Source organism: Trachymyrmex septentrionalis, unplaced genomic scaffold (assembly GCF_001594115.1).
Source record: "Trachymyrmex septentrionalis isolate Tsep2-gDNA-1 unplaced genomic scaffold, Tsep1.0 scaffold126, whole genome shotgun sequence".
NCBI lineage: Eukaryota > Metazoa > Arthropoda > Insecta > Hymenoptera > Formicidae > Trachymyrmex > Trachymyrmex septentrionalis.
Window position 1 is genome coordinate 1,820,333 of NW_017304395.1, and position 17,067 is coordinate 1,837,399.

The window sequence follows — 17,067 nt, forward strand, 5'->3', positions numbered from 1 at the left end:
AAATACAACTTATTTAAGAAGGGAATATTTTCTAATTGATATCGCTGAAGAAACGACCGAAAGTAAAATAAGTAAATTAAACAACTCGTGAATAATTATGATATTTAGATATCATGCATAGTTTTTATAAAATCTTCAGCAAAATAGTAAAATAATGCTCATACGCCGAGCCGCGCTGTGTACGTGCGCCGCTCCTGATCCATGCGTAACATGGAGTGCTCATTCGTTAATTTAAAATTGCTCTCATTTAAAAAGTAGTTTAAATACAATTTTGCCAGAGGAAAAAGTTGTTTCTTTTAGCATATACAATCACGCTGTGCAATCCGTGTCCATGAATTCTGAAACATCTTGTGTACGCACGCACGCACGCACGCACGCACGCACGTATTTACAGGGTGTCCCGAAATTTTTTGCCAAGCGCTCTTGTGTAGATAGAAGTGACTAAACTGATTGTAAGTCGAAAAGTCCTCTACCATTTTGCAATTTTTGCAATAATTAACAAGAAATTAATTACTAAACGTTGCCGAATATTAGTCTTCAATAAATTTTTTCTCAAATACTATCAATTTTACTTAGAAAAACTGCAAGAGCAAAAATTGTTTATTTTCTTCTCATAGAACTTTAACAATTTTTTCGGAATTTTTAATCAACTTTTTGGTATTGCATTTTCTTATTGACAACTATTGTTACCAACATGAAAGAATATAGTATTAAAACATTCTGAAAAAATTCTGAAAAAATTCTTAGAATTCTATGAGAAGAAAATTAATGATTTTTGTCCCTTGCAGTTTTTCTCTAAAATTGATGGTAAAAAATTTGAGTAAAATTTATATTTAATATTCAAGACCAATATTTGGCAATTTTTAATAATTAATATCTTGTTTACTATTGCGAAAATTACAAAATGATAGAGGACTTTTCGACTCAGTTTAGTTCGCTCTATCTATAAAAGCGATTGGTAAAAACTTTCGGGACACCCTGCATATCTCGGTATTATATAAATATACTGGAGATTTATATTGATTAAAATATTTGCCATTATAAAGTAATACAGTAGATATGTACAGGGTGTCCCGTAAAGACAGGAATAACGTTTAAGCGGAAATTCTTAGAATTATTTTGAAACAAAAATCCTAATGTTAATATGTAAAAAAAAATATTTTCTTTAACAAATATTTATTAAAGAAAATATTTTCTTTAATAAATATCAATAATTAAAAATATCAGTAAATATTGCATAATTTGCATACATAATTGTATATCAATATTTACAAGAGACAATTAGCTTTTACTTTTAGCATTTTGAACGTGCAAATTTTAGGCAGTATAATTCGCTAACTTTAAATGTTTATAATTTAAAAGACTATTAATATAACCTTGAACATTAATAACATTTTAGTATTAGAATTTTCGTCTTAAAATAATCTTAGGTATCTCCTCTTAAGAGTTGTTCCGGTCTTTACGGAACACTGTGTACGCACACAAAAATACGCACACGCAATGAAAAATGGGGAGTTTCATTTAAAAACCAATATTACCAATAAAAAAAATTTTGTTTAATGGGAAGAATATTTTACTCCTTCTATTGAGGGTGCCCAATGAGTTGAATAATTTTGCATTAAAGTATCTTTTCGAAAATTCTACTATATTGTCAGGATATACACCAAAATAAGTCCAGGGACATTTAAAGTTACTCAAGGTCATCAAAGTATGTGCCCCTATTTATCCTACAATTTTGATAATAGGTGTCTTTCTCTACCATTTTGAGAAATACGAGATAAACTTTTTATCAGACTCACTCTGTACATACATTACATATGTGTATATCTACATAGACAGGGTGTTCAGTAAGTTTTGACAAAGCGCTTGTGTGTATATAGAACGGACTAAACTGAATCGAAAAGTCCTCTACCATTTTGTAATTTTCGTAATAGTTAACACATTAATTACTAAAACTCGCTGAATTGGTTTTCAATAATTTTTTACTAAAATATTAAAAATTATAAAATATCAACTTTACAGAAAAACAGTAAGAGACAAAAATTGTTTATTTTTTTCTCAAAAGTAAAATTCTGAGAATTTTCTCAGAATTTTTTAATATTGTATTTTCTCATGTTGGTAAAAATAGTTGCCAATATATAAGAAAATACAGTACTAAAAAGTTGATAAAAAATTCTAAAAAAATTCTTATGCGAAGTCTACAATAGAAGTCATAGCGATCGTAGTCTTAAGTCATAGAAAATTAACCAATCATCGATTATTCTTCTCACATTCAACTGTAATTGATTAATTTTGTACTACTCAAGTCGACAACCTTTCTTCGAATTAACATGGCTTCGTGTTATGAGAATACTCGGTGCTAAATTAACGCCACTTGGTGCGCTCGCTCGCGACAGCGAAGTGAATAAAGTGATGGTAAAAATACTACGATTATTTTTGAAGCGAGAATCTCCTGGAGCTGTACTAATCTCTCATGACTCTTGACACACCGCGCTTTTAACTCTGCGGATATCCCATAGTGCCATTACTTTCTTTAGAGTTTCTTTCGCGTTTGCTCGAATTTACACGTCACCCCAGATCCTTACCCGATTGCGCTTTGACTACCGATGTAATCAATTGCGATGTACTGAAAAAGTGGAAGAAAACCAGCTATTATATTATGATTATAATTATACAGAGTGTTCCTCAAATCGGCCGTCACGATTTTTTAGATACCTTCGATGGACTGACAACAAAATGTTTCTAACATTTATGAGTTTCTAATAAAGAATTAATTGCATAGGAAGAATTGGAACTTTATTCATTAAATTATTCAATTAAAAAATCGAAAGCAAATTATTTTTCGTACATAGAACCATATATTTTTTTTCCATATTCTTGTAGTATAGAAAAAGACAAATTCATCAATATAATATTATCATTTTGATTATTCGATCCTAAGGTAGTTCAATTAACATTTACAACATAATGTATGAATCTATCGTCGATACTTAAAGCAGTCAGATGCAAATGTAAAACATTACAGTTTAACTAAATTTATGCATAACAATTTATTGAAAAGAATGAAACTTTTGTACGTTGCGGAAGGTGGTTTGAACATTTACTTTAATAAATGCTTGATGCATATGAAAGCAACCTTGAATAAACGTAAGTATTTCATGCTATCGTACGTTTCAATTCTTCTTTACGCGTATTTCGATTATTATTTCTGTCTTTAACACGATCATGTATGTTTATGTTTGAGTTTCACTGCTTTATTAAGCCTCGATGACAAGAGTGGATTGTATTATAAATATTAATTAAATTATCTTAAGATCAAATAATCAAAATAATACTATATCGATGAATATACAATACTATATTAATGAATTTGTCTTTTTATGAACTATGAAAATTTATGGAAAGACAAATATATGGTTTCATCTAAAAGAAACATAAATTGATTTCGATGTTTTATTAAAAAATAAAAAATTTAAATTTTTTCTTACAAAATTAGTTTTTTTGTTAGAAATCTACTAAGTTTTATTAAAAATATTTTGTTGTCAATCTATCGGAAGTATCACGGATACCTTTAATAACACAAGTCGACACAAATGTCGTTCTATCATTCTTTACAATTCACTAGTAACAAAGACAGAATAATACTTGTGTCGGTTTGTGTTACTAAATAGGTAGAAGGCATCCTCTGACGATTGATTCGTGAGAAACACTCTGTAATTATTATAATTAGAACAAAAAATTTGGGTTCTCGAATCATTTGACTAGTTCAGATATCACTTTCGTAAAAAGAATCACGCATATTATTCATCACTATATAAATAAGTAATTTGCATTTTTATCTTGGAATGCAATCGAAAATCTATTCGAGATTCGAAATTTTTAGGAACTACTTTTCTTCTTTTCAAGCTAAGCATCAACGCGCTGAATACGATTTTCATATTAAATCGTAGAGCATTGCAAGAACACTGGTCTCATATGGGAAACGGCAAGTGAAGAAGACACACATTTTCTTTAACACGATCTCATTACTTAAATCGATGTTTAAATAATCGATATTTAAACGTGGAAGAAGTGGCACACGAAACGCAAAAAAAGCACGCACGTAAGATGAGTGTAGGTGGATTTCTCTTTCGGCACGATGTGTGCAGCTTTGCGGCGAGGCAACAACTGTCTTCACTATGAGAAGCTACCGTGCATCGCTCACATACGCATTTCTTGCTCACATACTATGTTTCCGTTTCCTTTGCACTCACTACATCGCAGCGTCTCGTCGCGTCGTCCTTCTCTTTCTCTTTCTTTTCTCATTGCGTATTTTCTCTATCCTTTCGCTTTATCATTCTCGGCGCTTTATCAGCGTGCTTTATCCAGCGCTTCTCCCTCCTTCCCAAATAAATAAAATAATCTTATTCTTTTCTCTCTTCCATCGTATTCGTTTTCTTTGCCTCTAGTTTTACTTCTTTGCTGCCTATAATTTTATCTTTTTGTCTCTAGTTTTACCTCTTTGCTTCTTAGTTTCTTCATCCTCTCAATCTAGTCTTCTAATGTTTTTTCGTAGAGTCTCATCTTGCAGCTTTCTCAAAGACAACAAAAAATATCTGCATTACTCATTCATAGCTTGCTTCTGTCGATTTTTTCATTACTTTGACGTAAGACAAGTTTTTTTAAAAAATGTTCGTTTATCAAGAAAACAATAAGAGAGAATTATATTTATTCACTCCAATAATTCCGATGAAACAAGGATGGCGATCTCAATTCCTCGGAGAAAATATGCAATATGAAATTAAAAAAGATCGATCAAGCGTTGATAATAAGAATTATTTTTAGTTCTTTGAATCGTCCCAAATCTCCTATGAAAAATGACTATGATATTATGGAAAATCTCGAAATTTTATCATGTATCAAAAAATAAGATAATGAATAACCGATATTTTTCATGTTTTATGAAATACAAGGAAGATAGTAACGTAAAATCATGATGTAAAATTTTCGCATGGAAATGAAATAGAGATGATTATTCATTTAGAACATTTCAGAATGGATATTAGAACAAGAGAGAAATCGTATATAAGTCTAGATTATATGTGTAATAATGTGTCGTTAGGTTGTAACTGCGATAATCGTTAAAGACGATTAATTGTGACTGTTGACCAATCAAGAAAATTTAGTCAGAAAATATAAAGCTAATGTAATAAAAAGTTAGACAGATATAAAATAAAACGTTTCTTAGTGCGATTTAAAAGCAATGATGACGTAAACATGGAAATAATAACATAATAACTCTTACTTAGATCGATTCTCTTAGATCATATACACTAGTGACTCAATCAAGGAGTGGAAACGCGGGAGACTCGTGCCTTCACGACGCACGTCATCGCGAAGAACGTGACGCCAAAGCCATCCAGAGCGAGTGACAAACGTTCGACCACTTTTTAATCTTAGCTACTTTATCAATCAAGGGTAGTTGAAAAATGTATAATATATCTATAAATCGAGCTATAAATAATACCTATTTTTTTAACTATCTATTTCCAGTGCAGTTTTTCGGATCTTCTGACATTACCGAGGATGTTATAAATATATATAGCCCTTATAAGGACCAAAGATCCCAAATACGACTAGTATAGTACATGAGTATGTGTTTATGTATTAAATCTTCGCTTAAAAACACAAATTCTCTGCTTTAAAACACAAATTCTCTGTTTTAAAAACATAAATTCTTTGTTTCAAAGTACAAAATTTGTATAATTAAAACAGAGAATAATAAATATATTCAATACACGTTCTTATATATATATATATATACCTTGCTCTAAGAGTGCATAATCTTTTCAGTTTCCATTATTTTTAGTATATTGTAGATTCATTTATTTAATAAAACAAAGATTTAGTAATCTCGATAATAAGCCACAATAATACAGTAAAATAGGCATAATAAACTAATAGTTAAAAAAAAAGGATAACACATTCTCTGACCTACCCCGGTTGATTATCATTGTTAAAGTCGCAACAAAGATTTTTATTAAGATCGCAAGACAAAAATTTTTTAATTCGGAAAAGGCTTTATTGTAAATTACCCAAATTTTTAATAACGGATTTATATTGGTTTATGAACTCTGCTTGTCCCTCTGGTGACAATGCCGCATACTGCTCGTGGCTAAACGATTTTAGAGAAAAGGTTCTGAATGTATTTTTTGAAGTTACCTCATTTTATCCTTGTTTTATATGTAAACAGTGAAAACAGAATGGCACAAATAGCGCTAATAGCATTCTGCGAATGTATCTATAGTGTGCTTTATTTTAAAAAAATGTTTGTGTCTAAAGTACTCTAAAGTAAAAAAATATAATTGTTATGTCTTATTTTTATGAGGTCTAAGTAATTATTTAATCTAAGTAACTAGTTAAGATGCTGTTTCGCTATCAATTAATAGTACAAACAAATATTGTTGCCGTAATTATATTTTTACAGTGTTGAATACTAGATTAGTTGCTATTACTCTATAAAACTAGTTATAGATACTATAATTGCCAATGTTGCAATTGCAAAAAATATAGTTGCCACAACTATTTTTTTCTCTCGATGTTACTTATAAAAGTACCCTTGAATAAAATAAAAAAATTTATTTAACATTGTTTCAATAAAATCAGATCTGAAGGGATTAATCCTTTCCGCACATTTTTTTTATCCAACAGATTTCCCTAAAAATTTGTATTCGGAGGTATTTCGGAGGTATTTCGAATCGCTGAACACAAATCTGAAATTAGATTTTCAAAATTCAATAAGGCAGATTCAATAAGGATATAAAGAAAAATCGCACAAATTCCCGCACAATTAGAAACTGATAGGTATTTTACTGAATGCGAATTTGAAGTTGAATTTTCAAAATCCAAATCTATATTTCAAACTGTTTTTCTTGTCTCTCTTAGTATTATCCGGAACTAACGATAAGGACATGGAGAGTATCTAGATCCAGATTTTGTTTCTTGTCTTTTATTCAGTATCTAGAGCCCATTTCCGAATCGGGATATGCTTATTTAGAGTCGAATTTTCAAAACTCTAAATGATATAAATAACAATAAATAAAGGGCAAAGTAAGAGTCAAACACATTTTTTAAATTGTCATACAATTAAAAAGAATAAATTACAAATAAAAAAAAGTAAAATGAAAAAATATAATAAAAAACTCAGTTTAAATTCAAATAAATTACAAGTTTCGGCTACCGGATTGAGCCCTCTTCAAACATTAATTTATCATAAAAATCGCTGTACAAAATTAATTATCGAAAATGTTCGCATATTCACTATAATCACAGCTCGGGTAAGTCTTGATGTAGAACTCGACATTATTCACATACGATTGAACAGTCTAAATGATATTCAATGTATAAGTTAGTAAATTGCAAAATTCCTATAATTCTTCCGGAAATGAGTATTTAGGAGCTTCGTACTATAAGTATATCATTGTCGATTTATTGAGTACAATTGTCGAGTTGATCAACTACTGACATCTGGATCATAAATAGCAACTCTTTTATTTCTAATGGAAAATACAAAAATAAACCATCAAAATTAATAAATTAGTGCATTATGTATATCATTAAAATGGATGAATGAGAAGAAGATACGTGCCACTATGTCGGAAGCGGTTAAAGTAATCCTCAACAACTGAATTATGAATATTATTAAATGTTATTTTAGTTGTTAATATAAATAAGTTACAAGTCGCATTCTATGTTTATTGCGAGTTTTTCACTTTTCGGAGAAACTTTCTTCTTCAAAGTAATAACAGAAATACAAGGGCTCGAGGAAATAAGTGCTGTTCAAGGTGTGCAAATTGTTCAAGAATATCTCTCAATATTCAAATTAAATTTATTGAAGAGACCAAACAAAGTAGAACAAACATAATCGTTAAAATGATAATAAATTCGTACGTTTCGGTTAATTTTCTAACCTTCTCCAAAAAATATACATAATTAATATTGCTCGTTGTCTACGCATACAAAATTGGAAGATGTAAATCTATTCTTCGCAGTCTCCAGAGAAGCCAAACTAAGTTCTCTGTCGAGAATACATTCTTCCATGCCAGTTACAAGGCTGGATAGACACAAAGTAGGTGTCTTTAATAATAAAATTGAATAAATATTTTAGCATGGGAAAATGAATGTACAAAAAAAAATTTACCCATAATGGAAACTGCAAGCACATAATGTAAACTGCTAATCTAAAATCTTAATAGTAAAGATGTCAAACAATTAAAGATTTTTCTGGTTAAATTATAAAATAATAAATAAAATATACAGTACGAAATAACGTATCGACCATACATCGTCAAACAGTAAAATGAGACAATTCGTGAGAGCTCGCCGATCATTTAAAAATCAAGTTCGATGTCAATAATAAAAACAAACTAAGAGTTAAAATAATTCAAATATGTTTGGTTTAGCATCTGTTTTGTGTTTGTTTTTAAGTTTATGCTATTATTATGTTGTTTTATATTGATCATCTCTGATATCAATCTCTAATTTCGCTCATTATTTAATATTTTAACAACGTCTTCCCAACAGAAATCATGACTATGTGATGCAACATAAGTTTTTAATTGATCGTTATTATTACTATTACTGTCATATTGCTAAGAGTAATGTTTTTATTTAAAGCTGTTTTTTTATTAGCCAAGGCTTTTATTCTTTCAGTCATTGTCGAGAAAATAAATTGCAAAGAATAGTCATTATCCAATAAAATTCTAACAACGGATTTCAAGTTCTTAGCATGATAGTCAGGATGAGAAATTAATAACACACGATCCGCAAGACTAAGAATAACGTCTTTTTTATGTGTAAGAGGATGCTGAGACCAAAAATTAAGATATCGCCCTGAGAAGATTGGTTCGTGATATAGATCAAATTTAATTCAGTTGTTTTTTATTATAATGGTAGTATCTAAAAAAAGTTGACTTTTCGATGGCCATTTTCCAATGAAATTGTCGCTTACATTTAGAGATCTACAAGTATTATTAAGAGATATATTTTAAGATATATTTCAATATTTAGAGATCTATAAATATTATTATCTCTAAGTATTTTTCTTCTTCAAGATACATAAAACGAGGAGACTTTTCACTTCGCGAAAACTTCTTTTATCGCTTGTGTAAACGCGTAAAACTCTTCGACAAAAAACCGTGATTTATTCTGAGATACAATCTTAGGTGAAAGAAAAAGACATTGTGTGATAGAAATTTCTTGTTTCAGTTACAGTTTTTTTTCTATAATTACAACTGTATATAAAGGCGCGTCGAGTACAAGACAGCGGATAAAACAACAAGCGGGAGTACGATCGTGAGAAAGATGAAAAAGGATATAATGGAGGAGCGCGGAGGTGGAAGGAAAACAAAAAAAAAAGGAAATCTTTCTTGCTATCTATATAGAGTGAGGAATCGCGCGTAATAAATAGCTTGAATGTCTGAGAGCCGTACAAGAGACAACTCGTTATATTCTCGTCTCTGACGTTTTCTTCTTTTTCGTAAACGTAAAAAGAACGTACGAGACCGATAAAAAGACGTGATACGTCAAACAAATGCACGTGGAATTGTTTTTAATTGTTTTCAATAATATAATAATCCAAGAAAATTAAAATTTTTTAATGTATTTTAAGCAAAATTGCCATTAAAATTTTTTGGTGAAAAGCTGTTCTCGAAATGGCATAATATACGACATATTAAAAATCCTAACCACCCGCAAATTTGAGAAACTTTTCAACTTTAAAAATTGATCCGAAATGCGGTTTTTCTACAATATCTCAGAAAGTATTAATTTTATCGAAACAAAGGTTATCATAAAAAAGAAACTTGGCAAAATTGCAAAGAATTTCGTGTTTTTTAAAGTTGTACGATCAATTCTTTCCGTAGCAAAATTTTTTAAGACTATTGTATTTTTGGCCATTTAAAAAATAAACTGAATTTTCGCACTTTTCACAAATATCTTGGATTTGGTTATTTTTACGTACAAATACTATATGAAGAGATTAAAAGTTATTAAATTCTCTACAAAACCTTTTTTATTCATCCTCGTACGACCAATAACTTTCGAGATATGATTTTGAGAACTTTTCCTGTGTTTTTAAACAAAACATATTTTTTAACGTTTTTCATAAATATTCGGCTATTCTTATGTAAAATGAAGTATCTATTGTCAAATAGAAAGGTTTTTAAATTCCTTACAAAATATCGTGTCTTTTAAAAATGTTAAGAACGTCTTTTATAATCGTAGCAAAAGATTGCTGAAATTTAATTTTGACGAATATATGCTCTTCTGATATAGTTTAAATAATAAGGATTACGCAGAAATTTATCATTTATAGATAACAGAGAAATTTTTAAATTTCTATTGCTTTTTTTTCTAAAAATGTTCGAATTTTCCGAATTATAATGAGAAACTTGATAGTGACGATATTCCAAATCCAACCTTATAACACAAAATTTCATTTATAAAAATTAAATAATTTACTTATATAGAGTGGTTTAAAATATTAGAATATAAATTAGAACAGTGGATAATCACAAAATATAACTTTTTAACTATTTCATTGATAAATTTAATAATTTGCCGTTCCTTTGAGGAGAATGAAATGTGGCAACATCGCACTCAGAGAAAAAAGTCATATTAGTAACTATAAATTTGTAGTGAAATATCGCTTCAACTATAAGGCAGAATCGGGTATTATGAGCACTTTAAGAAAACATTTTGATATATCTAGCATATTGAAGAATAAAATAATCTTATACATACTATTTGATAGATTTGTTGATGTTTTATATATCTTTTAAAATTGATTATTTTAATGCAAATGTTGAAATGGTGGCGGATGCTTTTATTACCCGCCCAATGTTCATATTACCCTCTGGATAGGCTAATATGAGCATCCTTAGGGGTAATATGAGCACAGGAAATTTGTTTAAGAAATTATACAAAAATACATATATTAATATATATATGAAACATTTTATTAGAACAAATGCCAATTAAATATTTGGTTAATATGTATAACCAGAAAATGTTACATTTACAAATAATTAGTAAGTATTACCAAATGATAACAGTTTTCGTAATACTTATTAAATTTGTAAAAGTAACATTATTTTTGGTTATATTAACCAAACATTTGATTGGTATTATTTCACTATACATTTAATAGCTATTACCAAACTCTAAAGGGCTCAACTACTACTATAAAAATGTATACTAATGTACATTGCTAATTATGGCAATACAATACACTTTATTGCTAGCATTGCTATTATATTGTTAATATTGTTATGTATTGCCACCTATTGCGCAATATTGCTAAGTATTGTTAATGTATGTATGTTTGCTACGTACTGTTAGGTTAATGTAAAAATAATGTCGATTTTTAACCTTCAACTTCAAATGTAAATATCGAAGCTCATAATAAACTTTATTAATCAAAGTAAGAACCATTAGAATCTACACATTTTGCCAACGAGATACAAGTTTCTTTATTCCATTAGCATAGAATTCTGGAGTTCTAGAATCGACGAATTCTCTAAAGGCATTTTTAACAGCAGCTTGATTGTTGAAGATTTTTCCCTGAAGAAGTGGTCGAGATGTTTGAAGAAGTGGTACTCGGTTGGCTAGAGGTCCGATGAGTATGCTGGGTAAGGCAAAATTTCGTTCAGTTTATGCAGAGTCGGTTATACAACGTATGGATGAGCGTTGTCATATAACAGAATCGGCCCCTTCCGAGTGACTAATGCTGGACGTTAATGTTGTAATCGTTGATGCATTTTGTCAATTTCGAGGCAGTACTTCTCTGACGAGTTTCGCCCTAGGTTTTAGAAAATTGTAATGGATGACTTCTGTTGAACACCACCAAACGGTCACCATTATCTTCTTCTGATGCAATTTTTGCTTAGATAAGTGCTTTAGTCTTTCATCATAATCTAACCATTAAGCAGATCGTCGCCTGTTATCGTAGAATCCATTTTTCATCGCATATTGTAATGCGATTAAGAAATGGGTCATTTTTATTGCGCAGTATAAGAACAGAGCAGATTTTATAATGACATACATAGGTATGTATGATCGTGTATTATGGTGATTTTATAATGACATACATAGGTATGTATGATCGTGTATTATATATATACATCTTCATTATTTCTTATCGTACACTAAAAAAAAAGTGGCGAGTGGTCAATCACTATGGCAATCAGTGTACATTTCTTTAGAAATATATTGCGACAATTCAGTTATAAAACAGGCAATGCTAGCAGTAACAGTACTAGCAATATGCTAGCAATATGTCAGCAATACATAATATTAGATACAAAAATAATGTCGGTTTAAATTTACTGTTTTAAATTTTAGCGCTTTACTCTCTCTGTACAATAACGTCACGTTCAACTATGTTGTATCTTTTTAAGCGCAGATTCCGCTCACTGTGCTCATAATTTTATTCTCGGTATTACTTTGTGTTAAATTACTATCATTATTGTTAAAAATGGAAAAGAAGCAATTTCGAGCAATTTTTTTATACGAATTTAAATTAGGCTCTAAAGCAGCAAAAACGAATAAAAAAATTAATGAAATTCTCGTGTCTAATAAATCAATAATAGTCTTGGAACTTTATGAAGTTAGAATGGTTTAGTATCGTTTACTTAACAAATATTAACATGCAGAACAAAATATCTTATCTCAATGTAGATTGGGGACCTTATGAAGTTAGAGGAAAAAATGTAAGAAATAAAACAATAACGTACCTACTTATTTAATGTGATAAATATCCGAAATACATAAATTTAGATCAAATTTCGCAGCATATTGGAATGTCGCGAAGAGAGATGCATCTTTTTACAACAGTTGGCACTACTAATACCAACCGCATTACAAAAATGTAAAGGGTGCTCATATTACTTGCAGTGCATAATACCCGATCCTATCCTATATACGTAGACTGTTGGAAAAGTTTCTGCAAATATGAAAAAAAAAACATATACAATTCGGTAAATGGCTTTATTGTTTTTCGAAGTTTTGCCTTTAAGATTGATATATTTTTGCATACGCTTGAATCAATTTTCGAAACATTTTTTCCACTCTAAGGTTGTAACCTCAGATATCAGTGTACGAAATGTTTCAACAGCTGCTTCAGGCGACTCAAATCGCTCACCCCGCATCTTATTTTTAATGTTTGACAACAAAAAGAAGTCATTAGGTGATAAATCAGGTGAATACGGACAATGAGTCATCAATTCGATATTACTGGATAAAAAATCAACGGTTTGACGTGCTGTGTGACAGCTGGCGTTGTCATGATGAAGGATGATGCGACGATTTCGGTTTGTTCTACGCAATTCATTTATGACTTCTGGCAAACAAATTGTTGTATACCAATCAGTATTTACAGTCCTTCGATCCTCTAAAGCCACGATTGTCACATGTCCGATATAACCGAAGAAACAAGCAATCATTTGCTTGGCAGCACTGCGTGAATGAAGAACTTTTGTTGGTTTCGGTTCATTTTGAAATACCCAAACAGTGGATTGTTGTTTACTTTCGGGCTCATACGAATAGATCCATGTTTCGTCTCCAATAATGATGTTGTAGACTAAATTTGACCTCGGTTGAATTTCTTGAGCATTTCTTTGCTCCATTTAACACGAGTCTGTTTTTGAGCTTCGGTCATTGTGTGGGATCCAACGACTGCAAAGTTTCCGTACGCTCAAGTGATCATGCAAAATCATATGTATTGCTTTCATGTCAATGCCTAAGGCATCTGAATCTCGCGGTATGTTATATGCCAGTCTCGCTCAATCATTTCACGCATAGCATCAACATTAGTGGCAACAACAGACGTGGATGAACGACCTTCACGGAATCTTCATCACTAAGAAAGATACATCCACGCTGGAATTCGGTAAACCAATTATAAATAGTCCTATTGGATGGTGCTTCATCCCCAAAAGCCAAATGAAGTCGATCGATGCATTGTTTCGGAGTTAGATTACATTTGTAATCGTAAAAAATCATTGCCCGAAAATTTTCTCGCGAAATTTTCATTTTCTTACAAAATAACTTCTTTTAAAATACTATGCAAACAAAACTAGTTGGCTTGGGTACAAACTGTCAATTGAATTATAGGTTAAAAACGTCTAATTTTACGAATATGATAGTAGCAGAACGTTGGCGCCACTGGAAAGTACGCTACTGGAAGTACTAGATTGCAGAAACTTTTCTAGCAGTCTACGTATATTATTAAATTCTAAGAACACTAGATTAAGTGAACTAAGAAAATATAGTATCATTAACTATATAATAAATTATAAATTATATTAATATTATTATATTTTCTTAGTTTATTTAATTTTCTTGGATAAATTTCCGAAAATATCAAATCCGATTTTCATGAATTTTGGCTAAAACGTCTAAATAACGTTAAATGAATTCCTTTAAATAAATTTCACTGATAAGAAGGTTTAATGCCAAAAATGTTATATATCTGAATGGATTACCTTTACAAAGCTCATTCTAGATCACTTCCGAGAGACTTTGACCTCCAAGATCTACCCCACTTTTGTGCGTCCCTAGACTGGGAGGATAGTGGGATGAAACTCATTTCGCGTGGAAATTCAGACGCTGAAGCTGGGGAGATGGTGAAATGAAAGTCGCTTCGCATGGAAGTCGTGCGCTCCTGAAGCAGGGAGGGAGGTGAAATAAAAGTCTCTTCGCGTGGAAAGTCATGCACCCCTTGACACGGAGGTAACATTTACAAAACTCTATTCCAGCGATACATAACTTTGTGTAAACATTTTTGGCATTAAACTTTTGTGTTGAAAAATCCATTTAAGGACATTCACTTGACATCATTTAGAATATTTCTGCTAAAATTCATAATACTCGGGTGTTTTCGGAAGTTTATTTACTGTTCTCATTAAAACTTTATAATACATAGTTACAAATTTTTGTATGCATTTCTTATTTTTGTCTTCCAAGTTCGAAACCAATGTTGCGCCTTTTATTGTAAGTTAAGCGGTTTTCTTTTAGGAGAAACTGAAATCCGCTACGTCTCTCTGGTGACAATACCGCGTACTGCTCATGAGCGACTTTAGAAAAAAGTTAAATGTATATAGTTTTAAATGTATTTCGTAAAGTTATCTCAACAATGATTAATTAGTTACTATGATATAGTGTTATTAAAAAAAAGTTTTTGTCTAAATTAGAAAAAAATGTGATTGTTTCATCTAGTCCAAGTAAGTCCAAGTAATTACTCAATGTAGTTGGAGTCATTTCACTACCAATTAATTGTACTACAATATTGTTACCGTGACTGTATTTTTCATAGTATTCAGTACTACTTTAGTTGCTATTACTTTGTAAAACTAGTTACAGATATTTAAATTGCAAAAGTTGTCAAATTTATGTTGCTATAACTATATTCGTTTTTTCTCAGTACGCCATTTTTCGTAAGTTGATCAGACTACGTATTATATACGCATTATACATGAGGTTTTGTTGGCTTGTATGTGCGGATAAACGTTATAGTTGTATTTTTCTACAAGAAGATTTAAAAATAGATCCTTATCGATGGAAAGGAAAAATAGTGACCAAAAAAGTATATAAGACTTCTTCAATAAAAAAAATGGGAGAAAGCGCAGAAAAGTGTCAATCTTAGCAAAAAATATCGAGAATGAAATTGTGATGAATGACGCATTGTTGATTTGAAATTCCTAGGCCAACATATATAATGTATTTCATGTAAAAATGCTTTATCTTTAGAATACATAGAAAAAGAGATGCGTCGAGGATTAAGTTCTTGATTAAGTTCTTGATAAGTAGGCCATAATTGCCTACTTATAAATAAAATAACGATAAGCACAGTGCAGTTTTCCAGTGACAAACGCAGAATCGATTTTGATATAAACTTCGAAGCAGTAATAGATACGATTAAATATTTTTTTCTATTATTTTTTCTAGTATTTAACAATCATATTAGAGTGGAGCAAAAACAAACTTTCAACCAATATCTCAGAAATCAATTCAGTGAATATAGAAACCTCTACGTTACTGAATGGCTCAAAAATGAGTTTTCAAATGGTTGCTTCGTAAACTTTTGCTTCGCAATCTCTTGATTATTTTTCGAGATCTTTAAGATAAAAAAAAGAACCGTTTTGTCCTATCCTCCTCTCATTTTGTGTTAGATGCACATCGTTTGTGTGTTTGAATTTTTTTTAATATAAAATAATTTATAATTCTTTCTGCTCTATTAGGTATTTTGCATAGTTTTGGATTGGAATGGATACATCTCTAAATCCTATTCTATTATACAATGTGCTATTTGTTTTCTGTTTTCTGTTTTTTGCCATTTTTTATATGTTGTCTTTTTGCTTCTCCGGTTTTTTGTTTTATATCGCCTGAGATAAAAATTAACAAACTTCGAAAGAAACAAGAAATACATAGCAAGAAATACAATTGTCGATAAAACAGTTGCAAAGAAGAAAAAAGCAAAAAGAAATAGGAAACAAAGAGCACATTGTAGAATAGACTTAAAAATGATTGGCGTGTATGAATATTCTAAGTGTTGCATTCTACACGTTCACAAAGTATGAGCAAAAAGTTGGAGAGAACACTCTGCGGAAGAAGTGATTAAACAAAATAGCTAACTTGCAGAGACGCAGCTCTATTGGAAAAAAACTGACAATAGAACAAACAGAAACCATTGAAGAAATATTAGGTATAGTTTTTCACAAAATATTTTTTCAAATATTCAGGAGTCATCAAAAAATTCATTGAAGAAAAAATAAAAAATAAAGAATTACAAAAAATACAAAAAATTAAAATAGCATTAAATAAATAATCAACTAGTTTCATTGATTTATTTTTCTTCAGGTTGATTGATATTACAATATTTTACTTCTCATTTTATTTAAAAAAATGTTATTTGTTTCGTTTTTATTTATTTATTCTAGAATTTATATTTTATAACAAATATAAATCTTTTTTATTGTATACAATTTGTGAAACTTATTAATATTTAGTTATAATAAATTATTATGGAAT

The 17,067-nt window shown here is 30.2% G+C and overlaps 1 protein-coding gene and 1 pseudogene across 1 annotated transcript in view; one reads left to right on the top strand and one right to left on the bottom strand.

The window, feature by feature from the left end:
- The window catches only part of LOC108755716 (focal adhesion kinase 1), an 81,356-nt gene that overhangs the window by 51,663 nt on the left and 12,626 nt on the right, over positions 1 to 17,067 (bottom strand). The window lies entirely within an intron of this gene.
- Positions 15,720 to 16,653, top strand: LOC108755701 (annotated as a pseudogene).